The sequence below is a fragment of the Larus michahellis genome, chromosome 3 (genome assembly GCF_964199755.1).
Source record: "Larus michahellis chromosome 3, bLarMic1.1, whole genome shotgun sequence".
In the NCBI taxonomy this organism is placed as follows: Eukaryota; Metazoa; Chordata; class Aves; order Charadriiformes; family Laridae; genus Larus; species Larus michahellis.
Genome location: NC_133898.1, coordinates 86,714,643 through 86,729,053, shown reverse-complemented (window position 1 = coordinate 86,729,053; position 14,411 = coordinate 86,714,643).

The following is a 14,411-nucleotide window of genomic DNA, read 5'->3' as shown; positions in this document are numbered from 1 at the left end:
GAAGATCTGTGATGTTGTATTTCCAAATCATTACTGAAAAAGGAGACCTGTGGAGCCAAAGCCTTGGCTCTGCCAATGCCCTTGAGCTTCCCAGGGCCATACAAGGGCGGGCAATGCCCGCCGGCCTTCAGAGTCCTCGCAGTTTCAAGGCTTAAAATGAGACGCCCTGTATTTCAGAGGCACAGAATCTAAGTGGCATTGCTTTATTTTCCCCATGCACTGCTACTCCTTCCCAATTCATTTTTAGATTAAAAATGAAATAGGTAGCCTGTTACTTTTGCTGGGATTATGTTTTTCCCCAGAGAGAAAAGGGAATTGTCTGGACTGTGTCATAATGACTGAGTCACTGCCAAGAAGGTTACAAAACCATGTGGATAAACCTGCCCGATTGCAGGTGGACAAGTTGTTGTTGTTGTTATCAAATAACTCTCCATCAGTCCTGTCTTTCAGCCTCCCCACTCAACAACTGCCTTGGTAGAAATTACTGAACACATTTTCACTGCCATAAAAATTGGCCAGAGCTATATTTCTGGATTCCAAGAAAGCTTTTGACAGCCAACCATGATACTTTATGTAATAAGTTGTCAGCATACTGTGTATCACCTAACGCTGTCACTTGGCTTAGGTCAAAGCTGTCAAATTGCCAACAAAATATTGTTACTAGAAGCACTAAATCTTCTTTTCAGCCTAGTCCTGTTGGGGTCCATCAGACATAGTCCTTGGTCTGTTATTGTTTATGCTGTGTATAAATGACCTACCGCATGAATATGCATGAAAAACAAAGCTTACATATATGTAGACAACATTGCCGGCAGATGCTGCAGTCAGATTTTTAAAAGATCTGTGAACCGGTAGGGGAGGACCGCTTATGGTCTTGCTTATGGTTTTAAAAGCACACCTATAAAATGTTTCAGATCAGGGTCTAGCCTTTGAGCTTCTCCATTACACTTGCAGGTTACAACTACGTTGTACGTTAAATTAACAGTAGAGTTATAGATTTCACCCTTTGACTGTAAAAGCCCCAGCTGAATTGTGAAAAACTCGTGCAGCCCTGGCCTGAGAGGCCAAGAGACGAGAAGTGACAGAGGCACCTGAGAGGGGCATTTGGGAGCTGCTCTGCCTGGGATGTTGCCATGTACTGCCCTGAGTGAGGCAGCTCATCTCTGGGGACTTCTCCTCCTCTTTTCCTTTCTTCTGGGCTGTGGCGTAACTTTTGCCCAGCTGACCCTGGAGGTGGGGAAAGGAGGGGAGGAGGAGGGAGAGCTCATAATCAGGACAAGATCTCAGGTGAGGGGGTGGGACCACACAGCCTGAACTGTGGGTACAATGCTCACAGTGCAAGGATGGCTGTGGTAAAAGAAAGAATTTTGTCTCTGTTATATAAAAAGAAGACTTAAAGGGACCAAAGCAATGCATTGTCTTCTCTTTCCTCAAATACCTCTAATCAGCCTTTTAAAAACACAGCCTTCCTGACGCACTCCACACAAACAAGTAGACTCAGCAGCACGGAGGTGCTTTTAAGGATGTGCACACGTCCACCGTAGCCAATACACCCCGCAAAGAGTGAAAAATAACATTGCGCTGCCTTGCCATCAGTTTGACAGGGAGTGCAGGGAGGTGAGTACCAGCTCCAGTCTGATTTCTTCTCCACCCCTAAAACTCTGGCCCTCTGCTTCTGCTTTCATGTGCGTTGGCACTGAAACTTTACATCGCTGAAACTCCTTTACCATTAGTGGGAGTAACTCTCCCTTAAACTGGAATGAGCGAGAACTGAGTCAGGCTCTTGGAAAAAGTACAGCAGTAAGAAATTCTTACATATCATAATGATGTATCATATAGGAACAGAAGAGAGCCTGCTAGCCAGAAATTCAGGCCAGGAGTTTCAAAAGTAAGCGATGAGTTGAAGCTGCACAGTTTCTAGATGTCTGGCAAAAGGTTCTACAAAAGGTCTTAGGTTCCCTAATGCTGAGCATTAACAGTCTGAAAATTAAGTTCATTTAAGACATTAAATTCAATACTGAGAGGCTGATTTAGCTTAAAAAAAAAATATAAAGCTCAGACACCTTTGCAAACGGGACGAGAGGCCTCCTTGCATCACCTCGTACCAGCTCATGCACCCTTGCAGCAGTATCCTCCATCTAAGGTGTCCACACTCCTGCTCTCAGCAGCTGTATCTGTACTGTTAAATCAAACACGTCCAGGAGCCGTTCTCCACCTCTGCGGCTCAGAACGGCAGAGCCTTACCAGCTGCACGGCTGTCCCTTGGGCCCTGTGGGATGTTACCACAGGTCTAGATATAAATGTGGCATTCTAGTTGTGTCATTGCTGTATTTGGGAATAAATCACGAGGGTCTGCAGCCCGTCATGGTGATGTTTTCCTCACAGGAAGCCCTTGCAGGCTCTGTGCATGGGGACAGCATCGGAGAGAGCATCCTGGACACCCACAGGACAGAGAGCACCAAACCTGGTGCACCCTCCCTGGTAGACCCAGCCGGGCGCACGGCCAGCCGCATTCCAGCACTCCTCGAGGGAGAAGAGCCGGCACGTACCCAGACCGCTCCGAGGTGCGAGCTAACAGCTAATAGCTAAGTAGCCTGGATGGCCAGCAGTCAAGCTTGCTCCCTGGCCCCCGCTTTATTTAGCAGCACACACACGGCCTTTGACAACTTGATTTTTGCTTCGAGTGTGAGCACAAGGCTCCCGGAGACGTCCGCGGGGTGTAACGTGCAACTGCGGCTCCCAGATCACTCTGCCGGGGCAACCCAGGCGTGACATGTCCTGCGGTCCCCTCCGCTGCTGCCTGCCGCCCCCCGGGGCAAGCCCAGCCTGACACTGCCCGTAATGTGTGCCTAATCCTGGGGTTGCTCAAGACATGAACAAAAGGATGAAATCATCTTATTTGGCAGCTTTACATATGACCGGGAGGAAAAAAAAAAAACCAAACTCAAGTCCCTTTTTTCCCTTTAACATAGAGCAACGGTTAGGACCGTTTACAGAGCTATACATTTAGGTTTTTATTGCTTTGGTTAATGATTTGATTTAAATGGCAGCAAAGGTTCTACCAACTCCACGCTATTGATTATGTGGCCAATAAGTGGATACAATTATTATGCCAAAATGCATTCTTACATTAACGCTGGTGTGAAGGCATTTCAAAATGTAAAGCGGCAGTGGATATGTTGTGACTCAGAGCAGAGAATCAAAGTCACAGCATGGGATGGCAATAAAGAAAAGAACACAGTAATGAGGAGAAAAGTCTAAGAGAGAAAAAAAGGCGGCACTTGACAGACTCTTTGCAAGTTAGAAAACAAGCAGTTCTGAGAGCCGCATCATTAATGAAGCCTAGTTTACTATGAAACTGTGTCCTATATTCCTATTCCCCTCCTCCTCCCCACCAACCATCCCAAATCCTCTCTGTGTTCCCTATGGCCTCGATACCCTCCTGCAGCATCCTCCCCGCGTCCCCTCGTCCTCCACCTCCCCCAGCACTGTCATCTCTCTGACATGCCCTGTGCCGCCCGAGCAGCGTTGTGCGTCCCGGCTGGTCCCGAGGGATGAGGGTGCCGACCGGCTGGCCAGTGAGCACCTCCTGCTTGGCCAGCTGGCAACCAAACCCCACTGATAACTGCTCCTGCCGCTGAGCTCCTCCCCGAGGAAATCTCCAGCACAGCATTTCCTTGGATCCCTCTTCCCTTTGCAGATGCCGCTTTTCACAGTTTCTAATAAACTCACGTATCTGAGAGCTGTAGTCAGTAAAACTTGTTTACATCAACCATCAGTGGATTAAAGACATCATAAGGGATGGGATGGGTGGAATTTGAGGCGGTACAGATTTAAGGTTTTTTTTTTCCTTGCAAAACCGGAAAACTGGATCGGAATCTCTCTCCCGTATCAACTTCTCCAAAGAAGAGGTACAACAAACAGCTCTGACCAAAGGTCTCGGCTATAGCCTCTTTCAAATGCTCATTTTCACTTTAAAGAAATATTCAGGTTAGCGATGTTCTGGCATATAATATAAAGACCACATAAATAAAGACCAACAACTGAAACTCAGCCTCAGTTTCCCTCAGCAATGGGTACGCCGTGGAAAAAGTAATGCTGCTGTCTATAAAAACTGCAGCTGCCTGTACGGCTCAGTCCGAGCCTTGGCTCGTAGCTGTATTCCTTATTTTAAGTGGGACTCGCAGAGTTGGGAGGCTCCCACTCTTTCATGCCATGGTGTCTGAGGAAAACTGAGGCAGATACGGTGCGAGAAATAATCAGCAGGTTTCAGCGTTCACAGCGACCTGGGATTCTGCACAGGACTGCTTGATGGCATAATTAAAAGCCTAATTCAGAGACCAGAATTAAAGTTCAGCTGTCGTTTTTACCCTTTCCCCCTGCCTTTGAACCTTTAATTTTGCTACGTTAATAATCTTCTAAGATAATTCCTATTGATTCTTTTTTATTTCTCTAAAATTACAGGAATAGACTTATTCTGCCACGTACCCAGGTCTGTTACCACCAGGGCACCTGGGGCTGCTCAGGAGGCACAATCTGAGACCAAACTTTCTGCCTCATTTAATGTAAAATTTCCTGAGTTATAGGGATAAATTTCCCGAGTTGCATGGACGAAACTTGGACACTGGCAGTGACAGGCGTCTCTCTGGCAGCTCAGTGGAAAGCTTTCCATACAACTCCAATAACCATTGAGAAAAGCAGGGTGTGATTTACATACTCCTACACTAGGCATTCCCACAGAACCGCTAGGCTGTGATCACAGCACATTATTAAATGCAGAGAGCATGCAAAAAAAAAAAAAGGACTTTTTTTTAAAAATCTTACCATTTTTTCAAATCACAGCTAATTTCCACCAGCTGACAGGAAGCACATTTTGCTCTCCTACACATCCTCTTTCTCAAAAAACGTCCAGTTTCTGCTTGTTTTGACAGGTTTGGTCTCATTTTAAAAAGCATTGGGTTTTTTTAAAGTTTAAAAAATGCCTAAGCCAACTCATTTTCCAAATAAATGGATAAATAAATAATTACGGGATTGAGAAAGCACTAGCAGTTACGAAGGAGGAGGTCAAGAGGAACAAAATTAGAAGCAGGTGAAAAGGTGGAACTGGCTATACAGTCCTAACTGCGGGCATTACGTATAGTTTTGTTTATGAACATGTTCAACATATATGCATATCACACGTTGGGGGTAATGACGGCCATATGGCGAAGCGTGGAACCGCGAGGGAAGTCCTGGAGCGCTGACAATATGACTAAATCATGTGTGTGTATTTGACCACCTCATTGACTCCCTGACAATCCATCCATCTCTGCTGAAGCTCTTGAGATGTTCCAAACCTCTAAACAGACTAAGGCTTTTCTTCTAAACTAATCTACTAGAGCATTGCTTTTGTATTTCCTGCTTGAAGACCAGGACAGATGCTTCATATCATTGGGAAGGAAACCTCTCCTTCCCAAAGATGTAGAGGTTACCAGAGTCACAGAGGAGGCTGAGGCTCCCTCTGAGATGGGGGGAATGTGAGAGAATGGACTTTCAATGCAGGACAATTTTATGTGCTGAAAATCTATTGTAGGCCATTTTAAGCACCTTTTATGGCTTCTTCTGAGTTGTGCATCCATATTATCTGCTTCCTGGCTAAAATATGGTTCAAGGCTAGGGATCCACGTTGAAGTTTAACAGTTACTTCAACTTCAGAAATATTTGTTTGACTTGTATCTCCCAATGTCGGAGAAGTTCAAATACCGCTGCAGCAATATTTTGAGGCAGAAAACCGAGTTAAAAATTTGAGGCCAACAGGTCAAACATTCTATCATTTAAAAAAAAAAAAAAGAAAGGAAGTTAAGCATCTATTTCTTAAAAGATATTCAGAAGACCACCAGATCTCATGCAGGAACTTGCTCTTTAGAAGATGTGTGTTTTAAAAATGCAAAAGAAGAATCTTAATCAAAGAAAGCTCTCAATTCCTTCCCTTTCCCCCCCTTTTAAAAGAAAATAAAATATGAAAATTTGAATTGAAGAGTGTGTCTGTGAGACACTGGAAGATGCTACCCAAGGGTGTTCGCTGTAGAGAGGAGGATAGCTGTATTAAAATGAATAATTTTGTGGGGAAAGGATAGAGAGTTGTTGCTGTAAGAAAAAAATCTTTTTGATTGACATGAGAAATTGCTGCCACATGAAACAGTTCATCTTCTTTGAAGGGCTCTTTTGTCAGTGAGGTCAGGTCAAAGAGGTTTGAAAGGTCCTCATCAAAGGAAGTTGCCTTTCTAGGCCCAGTGCATTCCCTTGCTGGAGTAGTCTTGGCTTCAGGAACTGTATGGAGATGTGGGAAGCCGGGGGATGGCAGCTGCATAGCTAAGCAACCGCGGCTGGCTGAGCCATGAACCAACACTGTCACCTGCTGTGGGCAAGATAATCTACTCGTCGCCCAGGCCGGTGGAAAAACTGCTGTGCACAGGCGAGGGCTCAGCACTACCCCTCTGACCGCAGCACGGTCCTGCTCAGTTTGTGCATCTAAGTACGAAGCAGGAGAGAGTCCCCATGCTCACCGCCCCCTGCCCCAGCGTCAGAATTTGGGTTTGCAGCTTGAAATAGCACTGTAAGCCATGCCGCGTGTCTGAAAAACCAGAAATCCCTCTTCCCCTGCTATTCCTTGTCCCTCGGGCACCTCCACTCGTCCAGCAGTGGGAGAGTCCAGGTTTTCCCTTCGCTAAAGGAGCACTGTCCCGAGGGAGGGCATGGCACCTCTGCAACATGAGGGAGCAACACATGTTAAATTCTAGCACCAACCCTCTAGTCCAACCTGCCTGTGCCACCCCTCTGCCCTGGTGTCACTGTCCACGAGTCACTAGCTTTGTAGGTGTCCCCCACCACCCCACCCGACGATGGAGATGCTGAACCAATCAAACCAAGGACCTGGCCATGGCGTCTCGGTGTCACACCAGGGGGTTAGCCAGGCGCCGTGCTGCAGCAGGCTCAGACAAACGAAGTCAGGGATGCCACAGCCTCCGACAATGCGTAGGGGATCTCTGGCTCCAGAGCTGCCAATGTGCTCCTGCCCAAACACATCTCTGGTTCAACGCCGGCTGAACAGCACAGGTGGCTGTACTTCTCTTTCTGGTAATCAGCACCGCGTTCTGTATTCCCTATTTTCTTCTGAAGTCTTGTTCCAAGCTTCTACTCTTGCTTAGTTTTCAAGAGCCTACAGACCAGGACGGCAGTCGCAATCCGATGAGACCTGAGCTCTTTCCCTTCTGCCCTGCAATTCATAAAAAATTCAGAGGAAAATTCGCCTCCTCCTTTTTCCTGGTCACTCGGGAGGGTCCTGCTCCCCACTTCCACCCTGCTCCCACAACCTCCTGCTCCAGCAGGGCCTGGTGTCTCCCCGCAGAAAGAGAGCAGGGGAATTAGCATCTCATTGAGATGGGGGAAGCAGCTCACACCTCTCCCAGCGACGTGCAAGACCCAGCCCTGGTAAAGGTCAATTCTTTTTTTCTTATTTTTTTCTTTTTCTTTTGCCGGGTAATTTTCTAGGAAGGCTCAAAAATTCGGGGGCTTCTGTTTGTTCTCTAAAAGAGAGCTGACCTTCTGATGTAGTTGTGCGACTCCAGGCTCCGCTTCCTTGGGCAGGAATTTTGGATGCTCGGTGCCTTAAAGCCTGGCTCGGCTGATTGCAGGCAGGTTTCAGCGCCGCCCGCTCAGTCACATCTCCAGTTATGTGAAAAATCACCTTCGCTGATTAGGACAGGGCTTTCCTTCCTGATTGCATTGCCCTGTTTGCTGTCATTGAATTTTTGAATCAGGAGGACGTTTTGTTTGTTTCTCAAATTTTAATTGCTGTATGACTTTCCTCTTCTTCAATAACCTGCTTTTACGTTTTAGCAAACAGTTCCAGAGGTAATTGCCGAATTTATATATTCATGGAAACCCGGCAGATATGTACGATAATAGCACAATTTGATATTTATGAAGTGCCACTTTTCCATAAAGGTAGAATTTCAGTTAATTATCACTGGGCTGTTTATTAACACTTGGAAATGGAAAAATAATGAATGGGCACATCGTTTATTCATTAAAATGCTGCTGATGAGTTGCCCCATTCATAAATTAGCCTTGCATTTCACTTCAGCCGAGCACTGCCTGTGCTGGTGGGTTTTGAAGGTCAACTGTACTTTAACCCACGGCTTCCTGCGAACTGCAAAGGTGTCGCCTTGGACTGCGATCACAGCGGCTCTTGTCAACCAAACAGAGTTATTCTGCGAGGAGTTTGGCTGGCAGGCTGCGTAGGCAGAGAGAGCTGCAGCGAGCGCCGTTGTTCAGGAGATAATTCTCTTTCGCTTGGAAGCAGCGTATCTGTCTCTATCAGAGGGTGAGGATTCATGCACCAGGCTGGGAAGGTGCTCCTGTGGATGTCCCTATATGTCTTCTGAAATCAATGCCCTTGCCTGCTGCAGTGAAAACCCAAGCTGTTCCTGGGGAAAGTGTTGCCTTGCTGCCCTCCCTCCGATGAGAAATCACACCCCCCTGCCTGGCAGAGCTACCTGGGCAGGCATTTAATATAGACGCAGGCAACGGAGAGAAAATCAGAGCAAGTATCTGAATATTTGAGCCACCTATGACCCTTTTTCCATTGGCGACCCCTTTCCCATCCCCAGAAGGACTGTGTCAGGGCACGCAGAGCCCCGTGGGAGGGGAGGGACAGCAGGGGCAGGGCTGGGACAGAGGTGCTGGGCAGAGGACACCTCCTCACAGCCGTTTGCTATTCAGTGCAGCATTGAGAAGATGCTACACCGGAATGAGATCTAATAGAGAGGCTTTTTCCTGAGTTGCTGTGGTCATTAAAATTACCAAGAACTCCCTCCCAGGGTAATGTTAGCCCTGGGGTCAATTTGAAATTGCATATTTCATTCTGTCCATCCCCAGCTTTCCTGCAGCGCAGGCTGGAGGCTGCCTGGTGCCATTGGGGAACCACTGATAACTGCTGCCCTGGGGGCAGCTGGACACTCTCCGCAAGGTTTGCTGGACACCTTCGTGCAGAGGTGCCATCGAAACATCAGCTGTTATGAGGGCAACAACTCTGCCAGATGTGCTAAACATGACAAAAATTAGAAAGTAAGTGCCAAAATATTCGATGGTGGTTAAATGGAGAAAATGCCTTTGAAGCTGTCTTGAGCCAATGACTGATTTAAATGAGTTTGAAGTAACCCACAACCACAGCTGGAGCTTGAGGGAGACCCAAGGTGTGAAATGGCACGATGAATCGCTAATAGTGGCCATTTCCAGGACAACAAAATACACATCGATATCAGGAGCTAAGCAAGCACTTCTGGCTGTGGGCTCTGCTGCTGGCTGCAAGCAGCTGTAGGCTCTCCTGCGAAAAAAGGCCTGCATTGCTAAGAGAAGGAAAACTAATGCAGTTTAGCACCATAGGTCCAGGTCTGGAGATGAGCCACTGTCTTGCCAGTCTGGATCAAGTTCTGCTCGTACCCCCAAGCATACATCCAGTTCCCTGTAGCAATAGGACGAGGGGCAATGGTTGTAAACTAGAGCAGGGTAGGTTTAGATGAGACATTAGGAAGAAGTTCTTTACAATGAGGGTGGTGAGGCACTGGAACAGGTTGCCCAGAGGGGTGGTGGAGGCCCCATCCCTGGACACATTCAAGGCCAGGCTTGATGGGGCTCTGAACAACCTGATCTAGTTAAAGATGTCCCTGCTTACAGCAGGGGGGTTGGGTGAGATGGTCTTTAAAGGTCCCTTCCAACCCAACACATTTTATGATTCTATGATTCCCCTGAACGCAGTCACCAGTAACATTAACAAGGTGCTCCTGTGAGCTTCTCGGCCACCAAACAGTTTTCAAAGGATGCTATTGCTTTCCAATAGCATAATCACTACTTGCTCAGGTAAGGAGGAGTACGAAACCTGCTTTAGGAATGACTGCAAAGCAAAAGAATGATCCTAAAGGGCCACAGAAGGACAGATGTCATTGTCTAAACATGAAACCACCTATAAGTAAGGTGGGTTTTCTGAAAAACAGGTCTGCTGTGTCCTTGAACAGGACCAATATCTCTCAAGTGTTTGTGCTGCACGGACTTGCTCAAAGTCTGGGCTGCTAACATTAGTTACTAAGACTACATATTGGCTTATTTTTCCAGTGGCATGTCTGAAAACAAGAACGCAAGAATCAAATTCAGGGTTTTTTTTAGCTGTCTTTAAAAATGCATAAAGTTTTGCTTCAAGTGTCACTGTTGGAGTTTTACTATTATGCTAACAATCCAGGCTACCCGCTGAATGCAACGGGCTACAGGCTCCATTTGGGGATTTTGCCTACTGTGAGCATTTTTTCATTTCTTTTAAAATAAAATACCTTTCTCAAGTGCCCACCTTGCAGAGTTCCTTTCATATTTTTTTTAAATAAAAAGAATTTTTAGAGAAATTATCTCTGCTTTCATACATGCTGCTTATAAAGTCATATAAAAGTATTTCTGCATTTTTTTTTCCGTATCAGCTACAACTAAAATGCAAAACCCACCAAACTTTTACCCAGTTTAAGGTGTATTACGTTCTTCTAAGCACTGTGATCCTTCATCGGGTAATCAACTGAATTTTAAGATACATGTCAAATAAAATGACTTGCAAGGACAAATTAAGGTTAGCATTCGACTTTTTCTTTTGAAGTACAACTTATTTTCTTGCAAAAGTACAGCGTCAGTTCCTGCAAAGCACCTCTTTTGTTATTGATTGGAGAGATATAATATATAAAGCTGCTGCCTGTACCACTCTACAATAATTAAAAGTACTTCATCATGCAGCTTTGAGATTTATTTTAAATGCACAAAATATGTTCCTTATTGTGATTCACAGAAATTTACCGGTCTAATTTCTTTAGAGACCAGCAGGAATATATATTGACTCTGGTTTATTTATAAACCAGCTATGTAAATTACCAAGTTATTTACATTGTTATTGTCTCCATCATTTAGTCACCATTTGCAAAGATTTCGCATTGCTCTTAATTTGGCACTGCCTAGTGCTAACAGTACTTCTAGGAGAAGGTTATTTAGAAGAGAGTCACGCAAGCCATCTTGGTACGGGTGATCTCCTTCTTGCCCCATACTGGCTTGTTCTCTTGGTGACCTCCTTCGCAAGGGGACAACACGCAGGACTGAGCCCTGGAGAATGTTGCGGCTACTTATCATCACGGTACAAGAAAAAGAGAAGGCACGTTGCGAGGAACTGTAGATCCAGGGGGTTCGGTTGCCCTCAAGGTCTGGATTAAAGAATCTCCCGGGCAGATGTTTATAACGTCGCTCAGCTGTAAATCAGTCTATTGGGGAGAACAGGGAGCACCAAGGGAGTGATATGGTGGCCCGGAAGTCCTCCGAGACCCTGACTTGCTTCTGGGATTATGTGGAGGAAGGAACAGGATTTGGGTGGACTCGACTGGCCCCGTTTCATCTTAGTCCACCAGCAATATATGAAAAACAACAAGACCACAAGGCTCTGAAACTGCAGTAAAAGTAGCTAAGGAAAATAGTTATTAAAGGAATATTTCATTGCTGAGGGTGAGGACATTACCTACTCTTTATTTTCTTTTCTAGCAGTGTTTTTTTTTTAAGTCTTAAGCACTCAGTACACTACTTATTTTCACAGCACTCGCTCTCCCTTTCTTCTTTTCTTTTCCGCCTTAAACTCTGTGTGCAGAGGATGGAGAATAACACCTATTATTTACCATGCGGCTTTTATCCCGCGGCCAGGTCTCGCGCTGAAGGGCCTCCCTGAGTCTCTCCAGTCGAGAGACAACTGTCGAGCAGACCGTGATGAAGAGCAACCCCGGTGGCCCCCGCGGGGAGGCGGGCAGCGGGCACCCCGGGCATGGGGATGCTGCGCTTTCAGAGGCTGGGGGGGATTGGGGTGAAGTGCCCCGGGGAGCCGGCCAGCCCCGGCACAACCGCAGACCCTGACGGGTCCGGGAGGCACCGAGCGACACCGTGCCGAAATCCTTTCAGCAGGGATGAAAGGGATTGCAGCTCAAGTGGTTGCACGGGGCTCCGTTTTCAGTTGGCTTTGGGGTGATTGTTGGCTGGGTCAGCCTGGAGAGGCCACTGGTGGTTTAGCGCAGGTTGACCTCAGCGCTGCGGTGACTGGGAGATGTATAGAATTATACAACTCAATTTTCATTTCCAACAGGAAAAAATGAATGGATTCAAACCACCCAAGGTGTGTGTGTGTGGGGGGGGGGAACCCCACAGTTCACTAGCACTGAGGTTTATTTCCTTCTAGATGGTTCGAGAAGTCTCAGAGGGAGGTACCAGCACTGTGAACCCCAAGTGAGTCATGCCCGAGGGAAGCGTGGGAGTTGGCCATGGCTTTAGGATGTGAGTAAGGCAGTGGTTGTCCACACCTCACCTTAAAAATGGGGCTTGACGTGATGCTGAACCAAAGGTGCCCTCCGGTCGTGCTGCCTGCCACCCCACCTTCCATTGCGACGGCCGCTGCGATGGAAAAACCCACCAACAACAATAACAAAAAAAGACCCCGAAAGCGTGTGGTCCCTTCTGCAAGGAGATGTTTGCTTCTTTCTGAAGGAGGAAATTACAGAAATGGATGCTGCTTCGTTGCCTCATATTTCTAAATAGCCACTTCCAGATAAAGAACGAATCCCTTCCCTTACACAATGCGGGCAGATTCAGAGCACATTCTGGAAGAAGGGGAAGGGGTTTTATTTTATTCCTGTGGGCTTTGAATTGCAGCATTGGAGATTTTACATTCAGAACAGTTTTAAGGGAGCTGAAAAATTTTCAGAGGTAGGGTCCGTTCCCAAGCCAAGAGATGCTGATCCAGAAATTTTACAACACTGTACTTTCTCTCAAGATATCCAAAATGCCATGAATTATGTATCCAACCTTGAAATGTTGTTAAAAATATAATAGAAAGTCACATATTGTGCATATTTAAGTTTTTTCAATACTCATACTTCATAGTTTTGAGCCAGATTTCTTCTCCTCTATGACATTTGTCCACACCGAGAACTGAGTCCAAAATATGCTTAAAGGCAATTGAAAGTTGTTTGGAATTTTTTCTGATTTAAAGCATTTACTCACTGTGCAAGTTGCCAAAAATCTGAACAGTTTAAAAACACTGTGCACCTCATTTTCTGTTTTTCTCAGCAGTCATTCCATTTATTTCTTTGGAGCTTTAATATTCTCACAGGTTTTATTTAATTTTCACATCATGCATTTCGAGATCATTTTCGTGGAGTGCCTTTAATAGATATTGTTTTAATTCCCAGCATACAGATCTTCATAGTTATTTATTGTTAATGTTTCCTCTTGGACTAAACCCAAGAAACTGAAGAACTTGGCTCCAGAACATGGCAGACACATAGAGGGAATGCTCTGACAAGTGAATTTAGGATTTAATTGGCTTGTACCGCTAGATGCTGGGTTTGAAATGTATTGACAGCAAAGGACTGAAAGAGAAGCCTTGAACAGTACAAGCATTATTATGCTGATAAAATGGAGAGCAAAACAAGTAACAACTACTTCTTTTTCTGGTTGTTATCAACCACCCAGCCTCCCCCAAACCAGCGGAGAAGCCATTCGTCAGTGAATCTTCAGCCGATGTAAAGCAACTTCTTTTTGAGTGAGGGCAGGTATGCCATTTTATACCATCTCTGCGTGTTCACTGCCACCTTTGCACAGGAAAAACAACTAGCAAAATAGATATTAGGTCTGCAAGTGGCAACAAAAGGGAGTCTCCAAACCATAATGACCGATTTAAAAAAGATGTATGAAGCAGCTTCACTTCAACCCATTTGGCCAGCAGATACAGGCATTCATTCATTTACACCATTTACAGGTAAACCCCCTCCGGCATTTTATGGGAAATTCCAGAAAATCTGTGCTTAGAGCACCAGTAGCAGACAAGGATCTCTGCATTCTTTCAACTTCCCTTTAAAAAGCTTTTGTTATCAATAATAAAGATAATTCAAACATGGATAGATCACATTTTGCACTAAGAAGAGCGGACCGTGGTGAAGCAAGAGACGTGAAAAAATCTATTCTGATTTTTCAAATCACGAAAAAAGGAGACCTTGTATCACACTAAAAAAGACCTCATTCACACAGGTATTGAAATCCTAACCTTTTCTGCTCTGAACCACATTACTCAGATGGGAGGATGGAGGGGGCAGGAGAGGGGCAGAAGCTGAGGGGAGCAGATTGCCTTATGTAATCAATTTATGCATTGTAGAAGAAATTAAAATACATACTTTTATGACACTAAGTGCTAATTCTTCAGGTCTTAATTGATACAGCGGTGGATTTTCTTGATTAAAGACAGTAAAACCCAAACCAGCGGAGACTTCTTAAAAGGAGTATACATATTATAGTCTGGAAAGGAACCTGAGAAC